Raw genomic sequence first — 13,079 nt, 5'->3', positions numbered from 1 at the left:
AGCCCTACAACCCTCCGAGATCTCTGCGCTCATCCAATTCCTGCCTTTTGTGCATCCCCGATTTTAATTGCTCCACCATTGGTGGCCATGCCTTCAGCTGGATTTCCCCGCCTAAACCTCTCTGCCTCTCTACCTCTCTCTCCTCCTTTTAAGACGGTCCTTAAAACCTATCTTTTTGACCAAGCTTTTGGTCACCTGTCCTAATATCTCCTTATGTGATTCAGTATCAAATTTTGTTTGATAATGCTCCTGTGAAGCACTTTGGGATGTTTTATTATGTTAAAGGTGCTATGTAAATGTTTTTCAATTTAACTTGGGTTATTTAATGGTGAATGTTTAACAAAATAAAAACAGTAAAATTGTTTAAGAGATAATTTTTCAAATTTAAAACTATTGAATTCATTTCTCATTTGCAACAGTTTTAACAGCCTTTCATTAGAGCCTGGAGTGAGCTAGGACAAGTAAAAACAAATTTCTTGGAGATGGCGTTGAACACAAGTCAATGTTTACAAGTAGAGAGGAGCTGTGTTTTTCAATAAATTGATCTGTATTAGAAGTTAAGACATATTCTGAGTTTCTGAATTGCCCCAGTTTAGGTCACTTTGGATCCTACCTTTGTTTGCCCACACACATACCCTTTCCATTCGGGGTCACTGAACAGCAATCACAAGTGGGAGCCCTAGCTGATTGTCGCTTGAGACATTGAAGTCAGTTGTCTTGCCCTACCTTTGCCCACGCTAAGTTACCACAGACTCGGACTGAATCAGAGACTTTCCTGTTGAAATTAAATATGTTAACCTCTTTAATAAAATCTGTTAAAATACATTGGATGTGCTAAAAATGGAGCAGATGGACTGATCCCCACAGCAGCTTTAGGAACTGAAAAGGGCTATGGGCTAAACGAACCTATCCTTTTTTGGATTAATCTCAATCCCAAACTGCCTGCATTCGCATTGTATGCTTCAATTCTTTCTCTCTGCAGAAGCATATCTAGTTGATTCCTGAACCCATTTATGCTATTTATTTAATTGGCCTTTCCTACTAACTTATTCTACAAGTCTATTACTCTTGTGTTTTTAAAAAGGTCTTACCTGACTTCTCTTACTCCTAACTTCCTAATTTTTAACTTGTGACCCTGCTATTGAACCTTTCAGTGTGATGAACCATTTACCTGAATCAACTTTGTCAGTCCCTTTTCATAATCTTGAAAACTTCAATTTGGTCACCTTGGAGTTCCCAGCTTCTTGCCACGGACTGCAGCGGTTCAAGAAGGCGGCTCACCACCACCTTCTCGAGGGCAATTAGGGATGGGCAATAAATGCTGGCCTCGCCAGCGACGCCCACATCCCGTGAACGAATAAAAAAAAAGTGACAATTCAGGTTCCCCTGGGCATTTAAGGTGTCCACCTGTCGTTCAGCAGCCATTTATTTTTTTTACAAATTATGCAAATGGTAGACTGTGGTTTGGTGAAGAACGATGAACCTCTGGGATCCAAAGGCTGTCTCATCAATCCTGAATTTCCAATGTTTATACAGTTATGTAAATGAATATCTGAATGCTTGCTTATGAATAGGGCTGTATATTTCTCACAGTCCAGATTTGTTGCACGGATTCTAAAGTCAGAGGGACACCATGAATTTCTTCAAAGAATTTATGGAAATTATTCGATTGAAATTAAATTAATGGCAATTGATACGAGCTCAATTGCTGAATTTAAATCTGAGATAGATAGCTTTTTGGCAATCAGGTATTAAGGGATGTGGGCCAAAGGCGGATATATGGAGTTCGATCACAGATCAGCCATGATTTCATCAAATGGCGGAGCAGGCACGAGGGGCTGAATGGCCTACTCCTGTTCCTATGTTCCGATGAATACCAGTGTTCGAACACTTAAAATGTGTGTTGCAATTCCCCTTTCTGCTATTTTAGCAAAGGCATCAACTTATTTCTTTTGAACAGGCTAATGTCTTGGTTAAAGTAGCACAGAGATGAAATTCAGACAATGCATTGAGTTGTTGGGCTCAATTTTTGCACCACCGAGTGGGTGCATTCGTGGCTGGGGGGGCTGCGAAAATCGGGGATTACCGGGGCGGGTCTGGAGCCCGGTTCCAACCCGCCCACCTCCGGGTTCTCCAGTGACGCGCTGCCATGCGCGTGCGGTCTCCGCATGTGGGACTCCCGCCGGCAATTAAAGCCGGCGGGGTGCCACTTGAAGTAATTCACCAGATACTTCAGGCCATTTACAGACCTGATTGTCTTAATATTTTAAGAGGGGTGTGATTTTCAAGTCAACTGGGACTGTTTCCCGTACTGGGGGAAACACTCCCAGTTGAAATGGACGTGTTGCAGCCATCAACCGGTGGCAGCTGCAAAGGTCCATTTGACAGGTGTGGGGGGGGGGGGGGAGACTTTCACTCATTGCAGGAGGCCACTCTGTCACTTTGGACAAAGTTTGGCCTCCTCCACCCTCCTCCTAACAATAAAATTCACAAACTTGCACACTTACCCCGGTCCAGACACATTTACCTACTTTGCGGACCCCCTCAATGCACATCTTCCGGATGGAGGCCACCATAGCTGCAGTCATGACCTCCTCGGAGGGCGAACAGCATCACCAGCCTCGCCGGCTACGCCATCCACCTCTGACACGTGGAGCCCCACAACACAGTGCTGTGACACATCCACCTGCACAGCAGGAGGGAGGGCAACGGCAGAGAGAGATGCAGCACAGAAGGCACTACCCTTGCCCACAGGGTCTACAGACCGAGGCTCAGCTTCCTGACCCTCGCTGAGCAGCAGTGCACACGGAGGCAGAGTCACTCGACGTGTAGTCGTGGACATCTGCAGCCTCCTTCATGCCGAGCTGCTCCCAGCTGGCCCGAGCACCATCTTCTTACCTGTCACTGTCAAAGTCACCACTGCCCTCAACAACTTCTCCTCCGCATCCTTCCAGGGTGCCACCGGGGACATCGCCGACGTCTCTCAGTCGTCTGCACAAAAGAGCCCTGCAAATACACCTACACCCACTCTGCAGTGACACAATGGGTGGCATCAGTTGTGGGTCTTCATTGTGATCCTCAGGAAAGGGCATTACTGCACAAACCAGACAATATTCGCAAAGACGTGGCAGTAGTGGTGACAATGTAATATGTTATGTGAGTTGATCAGAAATTAAATATAAGTAAAAACCATGACAAACCCTCAAACACCCTTGTGCATCCCCTTCATGCTCACGACACGTTTGCCTTACGCTTCCTAATGCACATATGTGATGCATGCCCTGTGGCTGCAGCACAGGTTGTGGCAGGTTGAGTGAGGCTGACCGTGAAAGAGATGCATGAGAGGGTGAGTATGAGATGGAGCCTTGAGATTGTATGAGGATTGGGTTGAGCGGTAGTGGTGGGATGAGTACTGGCGAGGTGAGTAGGTGCAGGTAAGATGAGGATGAGCTTTGAGTGGGTGTGAGGAGTGATGTGATAGAGTAGTGTCGGCAGTGCAGAACATAAGAACATAAGAAATAGGAGCAGGAGTAGGCCAATCGGCTCCTCGAACCTTCTCCACCATTCAATAAGATCATGGCTGATCTGATCCTAACCTCAAATCTAAATTCATGTCCAATTTCCTGCCCGCTCCCCGTAACCCCTAATTCCCTTTACTTCTAGGAAACTGTCTATTTCTGTTTTAAATTTATTCAATGATGTAGCTTCCACAGCTTCCTGGGGCAGCAAATTCCACAGACCTACTACCCTCTGAGTGAAGAAGTTTCTCCTCATCTCAGTTTTGAACGAGCAGCCCCTTATTCTAAGATTATGCCCCCTAGTTCTAGTTTCACCCATCCTTGGGAACATCCTTACCGCATCCACCCGATCAAGCCCCTTCACAATCTTATATGTTTCAATAAGATCGCCTCTCATTCTTCTGAACGCCAATGAGTAGAGTCCCAATCTACTCAACCTCTCCTCATATGTCCGCCCCCTCATCCCCGGGATTAACCGAGTGAACCTTCTTTGTACTGCCTCGAGAGCAAGTATGTCTTTTCTTAAGTACGGACACCAAAAACTGTATGCAGTATTCCAGGTGCGGTCTCACCAATACCTTATATAACTGCAGCAATACCTCCCTGTTTTTATATTCTATCCCCCTAGCAATAAAAGCCAACATTCCGTTGGCCTTCTTGATCACCTGCTGCACCTGCATACTAACTTTTTGATTTTCTTGCACTAGGACCCCCAGATCCCTTTGTACTGCAGTACTTTCCAGTTTCTCGCCATTAAGATAATAACTTGCTCTCTGATTTTTCCTGCCAAAGTGCATAACCTCACATTTTCCAATATTGTATTGCATCTGCCAAATCTCCGCCCACTCACCCAGCCTGTCTATATCCCCTTGTAGGTTTTTTATGTCCTCCTCACTCTCCACTTTCCCTCCCATCTTTGTATCATCTGCAAACTTTGATATGTTATACTCGGTTCCCTCCTCCAAATCGTTAATATAGATTGTAAAGAGTTGGGGACCCAGCACCGACCCCTGCGGAACACCACTGGCTGCTGGTTGCCAGTTCGAGAATGAACCATTTATCCCAACTCTCTGCTTCCTGTTAGATAACCAATCCTCCACCCATGCCAGAATATTACCCCCAATCCAGTGATTCTTTATCTTGAGCAATAATCTTTTATGTGGCACCTTGTCGAATGCCTTCTGGAAGTCTAAATACTCTACGTCCACTGGTTCCCCTTTATCCACCCTGTACGTTATGTCCTCAAAGAACTCAAGCAAATTTGTCAGACATGACTTCCCCTTCGTAAAGCCATGCTGACTTTGTCCTATTAAATTATGTTTATCCAAATGTTCCGTTACTGTCTCCTTAATAATAGACTCCAAAATTTTACCCACCACAGATATTAGGCTAACTGATCTATAATTTCCAGCCTTCTGCCTACTACCCTTTTGAAATAAGGGTGTTACATTAGCAGTTTTCCAATCTGCCGGGACCTTTGCTGAGTCCAGAGGATTTTGGAAAATTATTACCAAAGCATCCACAATCCCTACTGCCACTTCCCTCAAGACCCTAGGATGTAAGCCATCAGTTCCAGGGGATTTATCCGCCTTCAGTCCCATTAATTTACTGAGTACCAATTCCTTAGTGATTTTAATCGTATTTAGCTCCTCCCCCCCTGGAGCCCCCTGTTTGATGTGGAGGAGATGTGGAGTGGGGGCGGTGATGTGGCAGAGGGAGTGTAGGGGAATGAGTAAGTGTACTCACTTCGGCTGACCTACTGAGGTCATTTAAGCGCCTCCTGCACTTTTTGCAGGTGGGCGATATGTTGGTGGTGCAGGTGACCTCCTCAGCCACCTTGAGCCAGGCCTTCTTGGTGGCAGAGGCAGGCCACTTCCTCCCGCCCGCCGGGGTGGGGTGGGGAAGATCTCTGTCCTCCCCCTCCTCCTCACCCCATCCAATAAGAGCTGGAGTGAGGCATCATTAAACCTGGGAGCAGCCTTCCCCCTGGGCTGCTCCATGCTGTAATTTTTCCTGTTCTCTGCAGCATCAGTCAGTGGAGGACTGCCCCTTTAAATGGGGCTCCTCCAGCTGACAGCCTATGCTGCGCATGCGCAGTCCGCCCGCTGCTCAGCTTTCCAACGCGAAACCCGGAAGCAAAGGTAAGTGGCTGCAATTAGCCTGCGATTGCGTGCCAAACCCACCGATTTCACTGGACGCGTTACCCACGTGCCCAATCGACCCCCCGCTGCCCTCCTAATATCGGGCCCGTTGTGTCTCAGCATAATTTTGTTAATTCTCGGGATGTGTGTGTCACTAACATAGCCGGCATATAATGCCCATCCCAAGTTGCCCTGAAAAGGTGGTGGTGGGTCTTCTTCTTGAACCACAATGTTGGATTTGATACAACTGAGTGGCTTGCAAGGCCACTTCAGAGGGCAGTTAAGAGTCAACCACGTTGATGAAGGACTGGAGTCATGTATAGGTAAGGACGGCAGGTTTCCTTCTGGAATGGATATTAGTGAATCTAATGAACCATTTGAGTTATTATGACAATCTGATAGCTTCATGGTCACTTTTACTGAAACCAGCTTTTTACTTCCATATTTTTAAAAACTGATTTCAAATCCTGAAACTGCCATGGTGGGATTTGAACTCATATTCTCTAGATTATTCGTCCAGGCCTTCTGGGTTACTAATCCAGTAACATAACCACTGCACTACCGTATCATTCAGGGCCATAGTGTTTTACAGTGATTTTTTAGAAATGAACTTTATGGCCGTACAGTTTTAGGTAAGTAGAATTCGGCATGGTTTTGTTGAAGGGGTATCAGTGCACCTGGATAAGACATGGATGTATGAAGTAGCCTACACTAAAGAAGTGTAGAAACTCCAAAGTACAGGCAATTGAGAGAATGAAGGCAGATAGGAAATTAGGATATGAAAACTGCAGAAAAATGAAGCTGGGTGGAGAAGCAAAAAAACTAATGATCATAGCATAAGACAAAAAATGGAAAGCAGAGGGAAATAAGGGGAACAGAGAAAACTGAAGAAAGACGTGATTAAATTCGAGGAGATATACTGGTGTGGGATTAGAACTTTTTAATATACTTTTGTAACAATTCCTGGTAATTGTTAGGGATGTCTTTTGACTGCCCTTCTCCCTCACTAACATGAATGCTGTTGTGATGTACCAGTACGAGTGTGACAATTTATGGATGTGGCTTTAACACCAATAAGTGCTGTCTCAATGTTGCAATTAAGCAACCAGTTAGATGCAGACTGGAGCAAGTCAAACAGTATGAAGTTGGGTTAAACATGAATAAATCTAGTTGCCTTCTCAGCTTGTTTGATGCTGGATTATTAGGATTCATAAGAACAATATCACACAAGAACAACACAAACGCTTCAACATTCAGGAATCAGCTCAGGGTCAAAATTTTCTTGGCAAATAATCATGGAAAATCAGTCTGGGAACAAAAATAAATACTATAAATAAAGCACTGCTCTCCAGTCCACCTGTGATAAAGAGAGAGATGCTGCGGCTGTGTTGCTTCTGTTGCTGTCAGTTGTTAAATATGATGTATGTTATTTTAATTCAAGATAGAAAACTGGCACCTTCTCTTCAGCCCATTTCATGCTCCTACTCCTGCATCTGTTCACAACACCTCCAAAAACAAATTAGAAAACGATGCCCTTTTATTTTCTGTGTTTCTATTTGAAAGGCAGCATGTGGTGATCATGCTAACTGGCACCGCAGGGTGACTGTAGTCAGCAGAATGTTTCGCGCAGCCAATGATAAATGCCAAGGCTGAGCATCAGCATTTATCTAAGTGCACATACATTAATTTTACTTATCAAATGAAAGATGTGGTCTGGCACAACTTACTTTCCAACCAGTTCTGTATGGTAGATTTAATTCCTGGTTTGTTATTCTTGGTTTAATATTCAGTGAATTTGGTCAGTTCCAACTCTTGGGATATACTCTGATGCAGCATGACAAAATCATGATTAACTCAGAGGTAATGACAGAAAAATGGCATTACTTTGGCACAGTATTTACCAGGGAGTCTAACATGGTGGGCATGATAGTAGAAGAAAAAATCAAAGAAGATATAAAAACATTTGAGATAGAAAGGGGAGAAATAATTGATAAACTAAGCAAACTTAGAGAGGATAAGTCCCTTGGTCCGCATGGATTGCATCTATGCATATTAAAAGAAGTTAGGGAAGAGATAGCAGAGGCACTTTCACAAATGTTCAAAAATTCATTAGAAAAGGGAATAGTGCCAGAGGACTGGCAGACAGCTGATGTGATTCCGATATTTAAAAAGAGAGGTAGAACCAGTCCAGGGAACTAAAGACTGATTAGCTTAAAGTTGGTGGTCGCAAAGATAATGGAATCCTTACTCAAAGATCGAGTTACATCGAAACTACAGCACAGAAACAGGCCATTCGGCCCAACTGGTCTATGCTGGCGTTTATGCTCCATACGAGCCTCCTCCCTCCCTACTTCATCTAACCCTATCAGCATACCCCTCTATTCCTTTTTCCCTCATGTGTTTATCTAGTTTCCCCTTAAAGGCATCTATGCGATTTGCCTCAACTGCTGCTTGTGGTAGCACGTTCCACATTCTTACCACCCTTTGGGTAAAGAAGTTTCTCCTGAATTTCCTATTGGATTTATTGGTGACTATTTTACATTTTATATGTAATAGAAAAACATCTAGAGAATGAAAATATAATAAAGAATAGTCAGTATGGGTTGCAAAAGGGAAAGCCATGCTTGACCAACCTTATTGAATTCTTTGAAGAAGTAACAGAAAGGGTGGACAGGGGTAATGTAGTACATGCAATATATTTGGATTTTCAAAAGGCCTTCGATAAGTTACCGCGTAGTAGACTCATGACTAAGGTCAGAGCGTGTGGAGTCAGGGGACAAGTAGCAGAATGGATAGCAAGCTGGCTACAAAACAGAAAACAGAGAGTAGGGGTTAAAGGTAGTTACTCAGACTGGCAAAAGGTGAGAAGTGGTGTTCCAGAAGGATCTGTACTGGGTTCACTTTTGTTCACCACTTACATAAACGATTTGGTCTCGGGAATTGGAAGTACAATTTCAAAATTTGCGGACGACATCAAATTGGGGGATGTAATTAATACCAAGGAGGACTACGACAAAATACAGGAAGATATTAATGAACTTGCAGAATGGACATGTAATTGGCCAATGAATTTCAATAAAGATAAGCGAGAGGTATTACATTTTGGTAGGAAGAATAAATACTTCTTGGATAATAAGAGTCTAAATGGGATAGAGGAACAAAAGGATCTGGGGGTACAGATACACAAATCACTAAAGTAGTGATGTAGGTTAATAAGGCCATAAAGAGTAAACCGAGCACTGGGGTTCATTTCTAGAGGGATAGAATTGAAAAGTAGAGAAATTATGTTAAACTTGCATAGAACCTTGGTTACACCACACTTGGAGTACTGTGAACAGTTCTAGTATCCATATTATAAAAAGAATATAAGAGGCACTGGAGAAGGTGCAAAAAAGATTTACTGGGATGTTACCAGAACTGAGAGGTTATATCTATCAGGAAAGATTGAGCAGGCTGGGGCTCTTTTCCCTAGAAAAGCGAAGACTGAGGGGTGACCTGATAGAGGTCTTTAAGATTATGAAAGGGTTTGATGGGTAGACGTAGAGAAGATGTTTCCACTTGTAGGGAAAACCAGAACTAAGGGCCATAAATATAAGATAGTCACTAATAAATCCAATAGGGAATTCAGGAGAAACAACTTTACTCAGAGAGTGGTTAGAATGTGGAACTCGCTACCACAAGGAGCAGTTGAGATGATTAGTATAGATGCATTTAAGGGAAAGCTAGATAAACACATAAAGGAGAAAGGAATAGAAGGATATGCTGATAGGGTTAGATGAAGTCGGGAGGGAGGAGGCTCGTGTGGACCGGCATGGACCTGTTGGGCCGAATGGCCTGTTTCTGTGTTGTAGTTTCTATGTAAAAAAACAATTTAGCTCCAATTTTAATCCGTGGTGCCCTCCTGACACACCCCTCCCACCCCCATACCTCACCACTTGCCTTAGTACCAGCGCCTGTTCCCACAGGTCCCCGGCGACAGCCTTCTGTCGCCCAAAATCCCACTCCCACTTGCTGGACAGGTAGTGATGCCCCCTAGATTTGGGCTGGAGACTCACCTCCAACATTGAAATGAGGCCCGGGAGTTAAATTCACTCTGTAGGCGTCGGGTGCAGCGGAACATGAGCTTGCCGATTGCCCCAGTCCCAGATGTCGCTCTTGTGGCCAATGGTAAAATTGGGTGATTTGAGTTTGTAGAACTATTCTACACTGTAACACAGAGCCTAAAGTACAGCAATGGTGTACATACATTGTACAGCAATGTTAAGCTGAGCAATGTATGTAGAAAAATAATTTTCTAATTTTGATTGACTTGGATCTTTGTTCAAATATGATTTTTTGATAAATCTGCATAAAACGTTTTTTAAAATAACCATGCTGATTATAAGATAACTGAAAAGCTTCTTGACATAGACCCTCAACGAATTTAAAATAATCCATTTAAAAAATGGTTTGAAAAGTGCACTACATAACAGGGTTTCAAGCGTGCAATTCCACACACACCGAGTTGAATCAAAGCCATTGAATTGGACATATGATGGTGGGGGTGCAGAAGTTGTTGATGCTTTGTCGCAAGGAGGAGGAGAAAAACAATCAGAGGGTAAATCACTCAAGCTGCTCCGACACACGCTTTGGCAGCCGGACACAGGCTGGCATTGTGAGAAACCCAAGAACAAGTTGCCAGCTCACCACCTCATCCAGGAAATAGTGTGTACCATAGAGAAATCTGATGAAGACAAAAAGCCTGAGAAAGGAAAGGGGAGAAAATGCAAAATAGCTTAATGAGACATAAAAAACATCGTAATTTATGACCATGAAATTTTGTGTGTGTGTGTGGTGGTGGTGGTTTTATACACAAATCTCATGATTGCTCTAATTTATTTAGTGATTGACAGGATTATAGCAGACACACCATCTGTTTGTGCATCACTTTTCCAACGCATACTTAAGATTCTACATCATTCTTAGTAGGACGAGGGAACATAGGTTCAAACTACTAAAAGGTAACTTTAGGACTAACATCAGGAGGTTCTTCTTCACACTGAGAGTGATCAACACTTGGAATGGACTTCTGGAAGTGATGCAACAATGGAATTGTTTTGGATGGATGAAATACAATGAGATGAATCGCCTTCCTCATTCATAAGTATTTTGCAATCTTGCCACACCAACTCATATTTGCTTTGCAAAGCTTAGTCTTTCTGTGTGAGTGCCTTTGTTTTCCTACATTGGTACAGTAAGTTAGTTTCCCATCATATTCACAGAATTTGTTGCCCAAGCTTTTAGATAACAATTTGTGAAAATCAACAACAAATTTTTCCAGCAATGAGAATGGTAGTGTAGTGATTACGTTACTGGACTAGTAATCTAGAGACCAAATCCCACCATTGCAGTTTGAAAATTTAAATAAAGTTTAAAAAATCTGGAAATAAAAAGCTGGTATTGTTCAGTGACCATGAAGCAAGCTGTCGGATTGTCGTAAAATCCGGACTGGTTCACTAATGTCCCTTAGGGAATGAAACCTGCCATCCTTACAGGTTTGGCCTGGTTTGGCCTATATGTGACTCCAGTCCCACTCTTAACTGTTCTCTGAAATGTCCTAGCAAGCCATTCAGTTGTATCAAATCGCTACAAACAAATAACACCACACAGACCGCAGCAGTTAAACAAGAAGGCCCATCTTCTCAGGGGAACTAGCGATGGGCAGTAAATGCTGGCCTTGCCAGCGACACCCACATCCTGAGCATGAAAAGAAATATGACATTTGTACATGATTTTTCCAGTTCCTATAGGATTTGCAGAGACCAGCTCTTGCTGTGCAATCTAGTTTCTGCAGCTGTTTCAGAGAATTAAGAACTCTCCACTATGCATTTTCCCTCTTAGACACATGAACGTATGTCCGCAAAGCTTCCCTACCTCCATTTAAAGGGGAGGGGTATTTATTGCAAAACCATTTGGTCCATTTATAGACAAAAACAGTAAATGTTAACAACCCAAGGTCTTTCTTTAGTTAATTAAATTATGCATTGTGTCAAATTATTACAGCGATATTTTAGGCGGACAAAATGATAGCTTTTTATTCAGTTTGGAGAAGTGGAGGTGCTTTGCTGTTTTGAGTCTGATGTATAAAATGGGTACAGGTAGCACTACCTACTCCAATGCTGCAAACAGATTAACGAGGAATGAAAAGTTGCATAGTTTAAGGATGACCAAGTGAATGAATTTTGCAGTGTTGACTTTCCCTGTTTGACATGCAGGGTCTGGGATGGTTAACAGTTGTTGCTGATATAGCAGTATCTGTGATATTTAAAGACAGGAGGCAGGAATTCAGCAGCTGATGTGACATCAGTGGTCTAACCCTAATTCCAGGACTGCAGGGAGTCGTGGGTGTTGTATGGAATTCAGTTTTTTTTTGTGCAGCACTAACTGTGCATCTGGAATGTAACAGTCCTTTTGCAGCTGGTCCCTTGAGATATTGTGCATTAGCAATGAGTACAGTGATACCATTATCGACGAGCCACACCTTCAAACACTTTCTTAGAAATCCTGAACCGCTTTACTTCTACTCATGGCAGTTACGGTATGCATAATCATTAACCGATACATGTACTCGCACCAATTGTTGGTCTCGGGAGCATTTCTGCAATTTTACATTCTTTTGCGACGTAGAATTTCTATTTTATGACTGCTTTTTTGTGGCTCACTAGCATTCAATTGTACAATGGATTAACCAATATATAAATCATTAGACGGGACATTTTGTGCAAAAGTAGTTTCCTGCCATTATCCTTCGGAGGATTATCTTTTGCTGTCAGTGCACATGACACATCAGACCTAATTTTTCAGCTTCCTAATGGTGTCCTGCCCACTTTTAAAAATTACCAATGAAATTCCGCTTCAGGAATTCAAATTGTCACATGTAGTTTGCACAGTATCGATGTCTCCTTTTCGGCAGTGGATGTAGGAACATGTTGCAGTTCTGCTGGAAACCTAGAATTTCATTCATCACTGGTTTTACAAGGTAGACATGACTAATTCTTTTTTTTAACTCCCTATAACTTTGTGCTTCTTACTCAAAGTTACAATACTGTGAAAATCACTCCAACGTATAGAATCTATTTATTGAAATGGAGGAGTTCCAACCTCTGAAGAATTCATCTACTGTGTTCAAGTTGAACAGTGGCAGATGAGATTCTATATAGACGTTTCAAGGTACTGCATTTTGGAAGTAAAAATAGGTGACTTGCGCTCAATTGTGGGATAGAACTTACCGAAGGGTGTTAATTAATCCGTCACTCACCATGTCAAAATAGTGTGAGGCAACAGTAAACAAAGCAAATAGAATGCTGAGCTACATGGCCAAATCAGTTGAATTCAACACTCAGAAGTCATAATGGAGATCTACACAAGCGACAATCAGAAA

The 13,079-nt window shown here is 42.8% G+C and overlaps 1 protein-coding gene across 3 annotated transcripts in view; it reads left to right on the top strand.

Annotated features, from left to right (window-relative positions):
• The window catches only part of LOC137326330 (spectrin beta chain, non-erythrocytic 1-like), a 269,969-nt gene that overhangs the window by 81,847 nt on the left and 175,043 nt on the right, over window positions 1-13,079 (top strand). The window contains exon 1 of one of the 3 annotated variants that reach the window (XM_067991315.1): window positions 12,588-12,677. The exons of the other annotated variants lie outside the window; for them this stretch is intronic. The gene's annotated coding sequence lies outside the window, so the exon portion shown is untranslated. Of the gene's footprint in view, window positions 1-12,587; window positions 12,678-13,079 lie in introns of those variants that run through there. 3 annotated transcript variants of the gene reach the window in all.

The sequence above is a fragment of the Heptranchias perlo genome, chromosome 10, assembly GCF_035084215.1.
Source record: "Heptranchias perlo isolate sHepPer1 chromosome 10, sHepPer1.hap1, whole genome shotgun sequence".
Lineage (NCBI taxonomy): Eukaryota > Metazoa > Chordata > Chondrichthyes > Hexanchiformes > Hexanchidae > Heptranchias > Heptranchias perlo.
The sequence above is the reverse complement of the archived record's forward strand: the minus strand, read 5'-3'. Positions and strand labels throughout refer to the sequence as shown.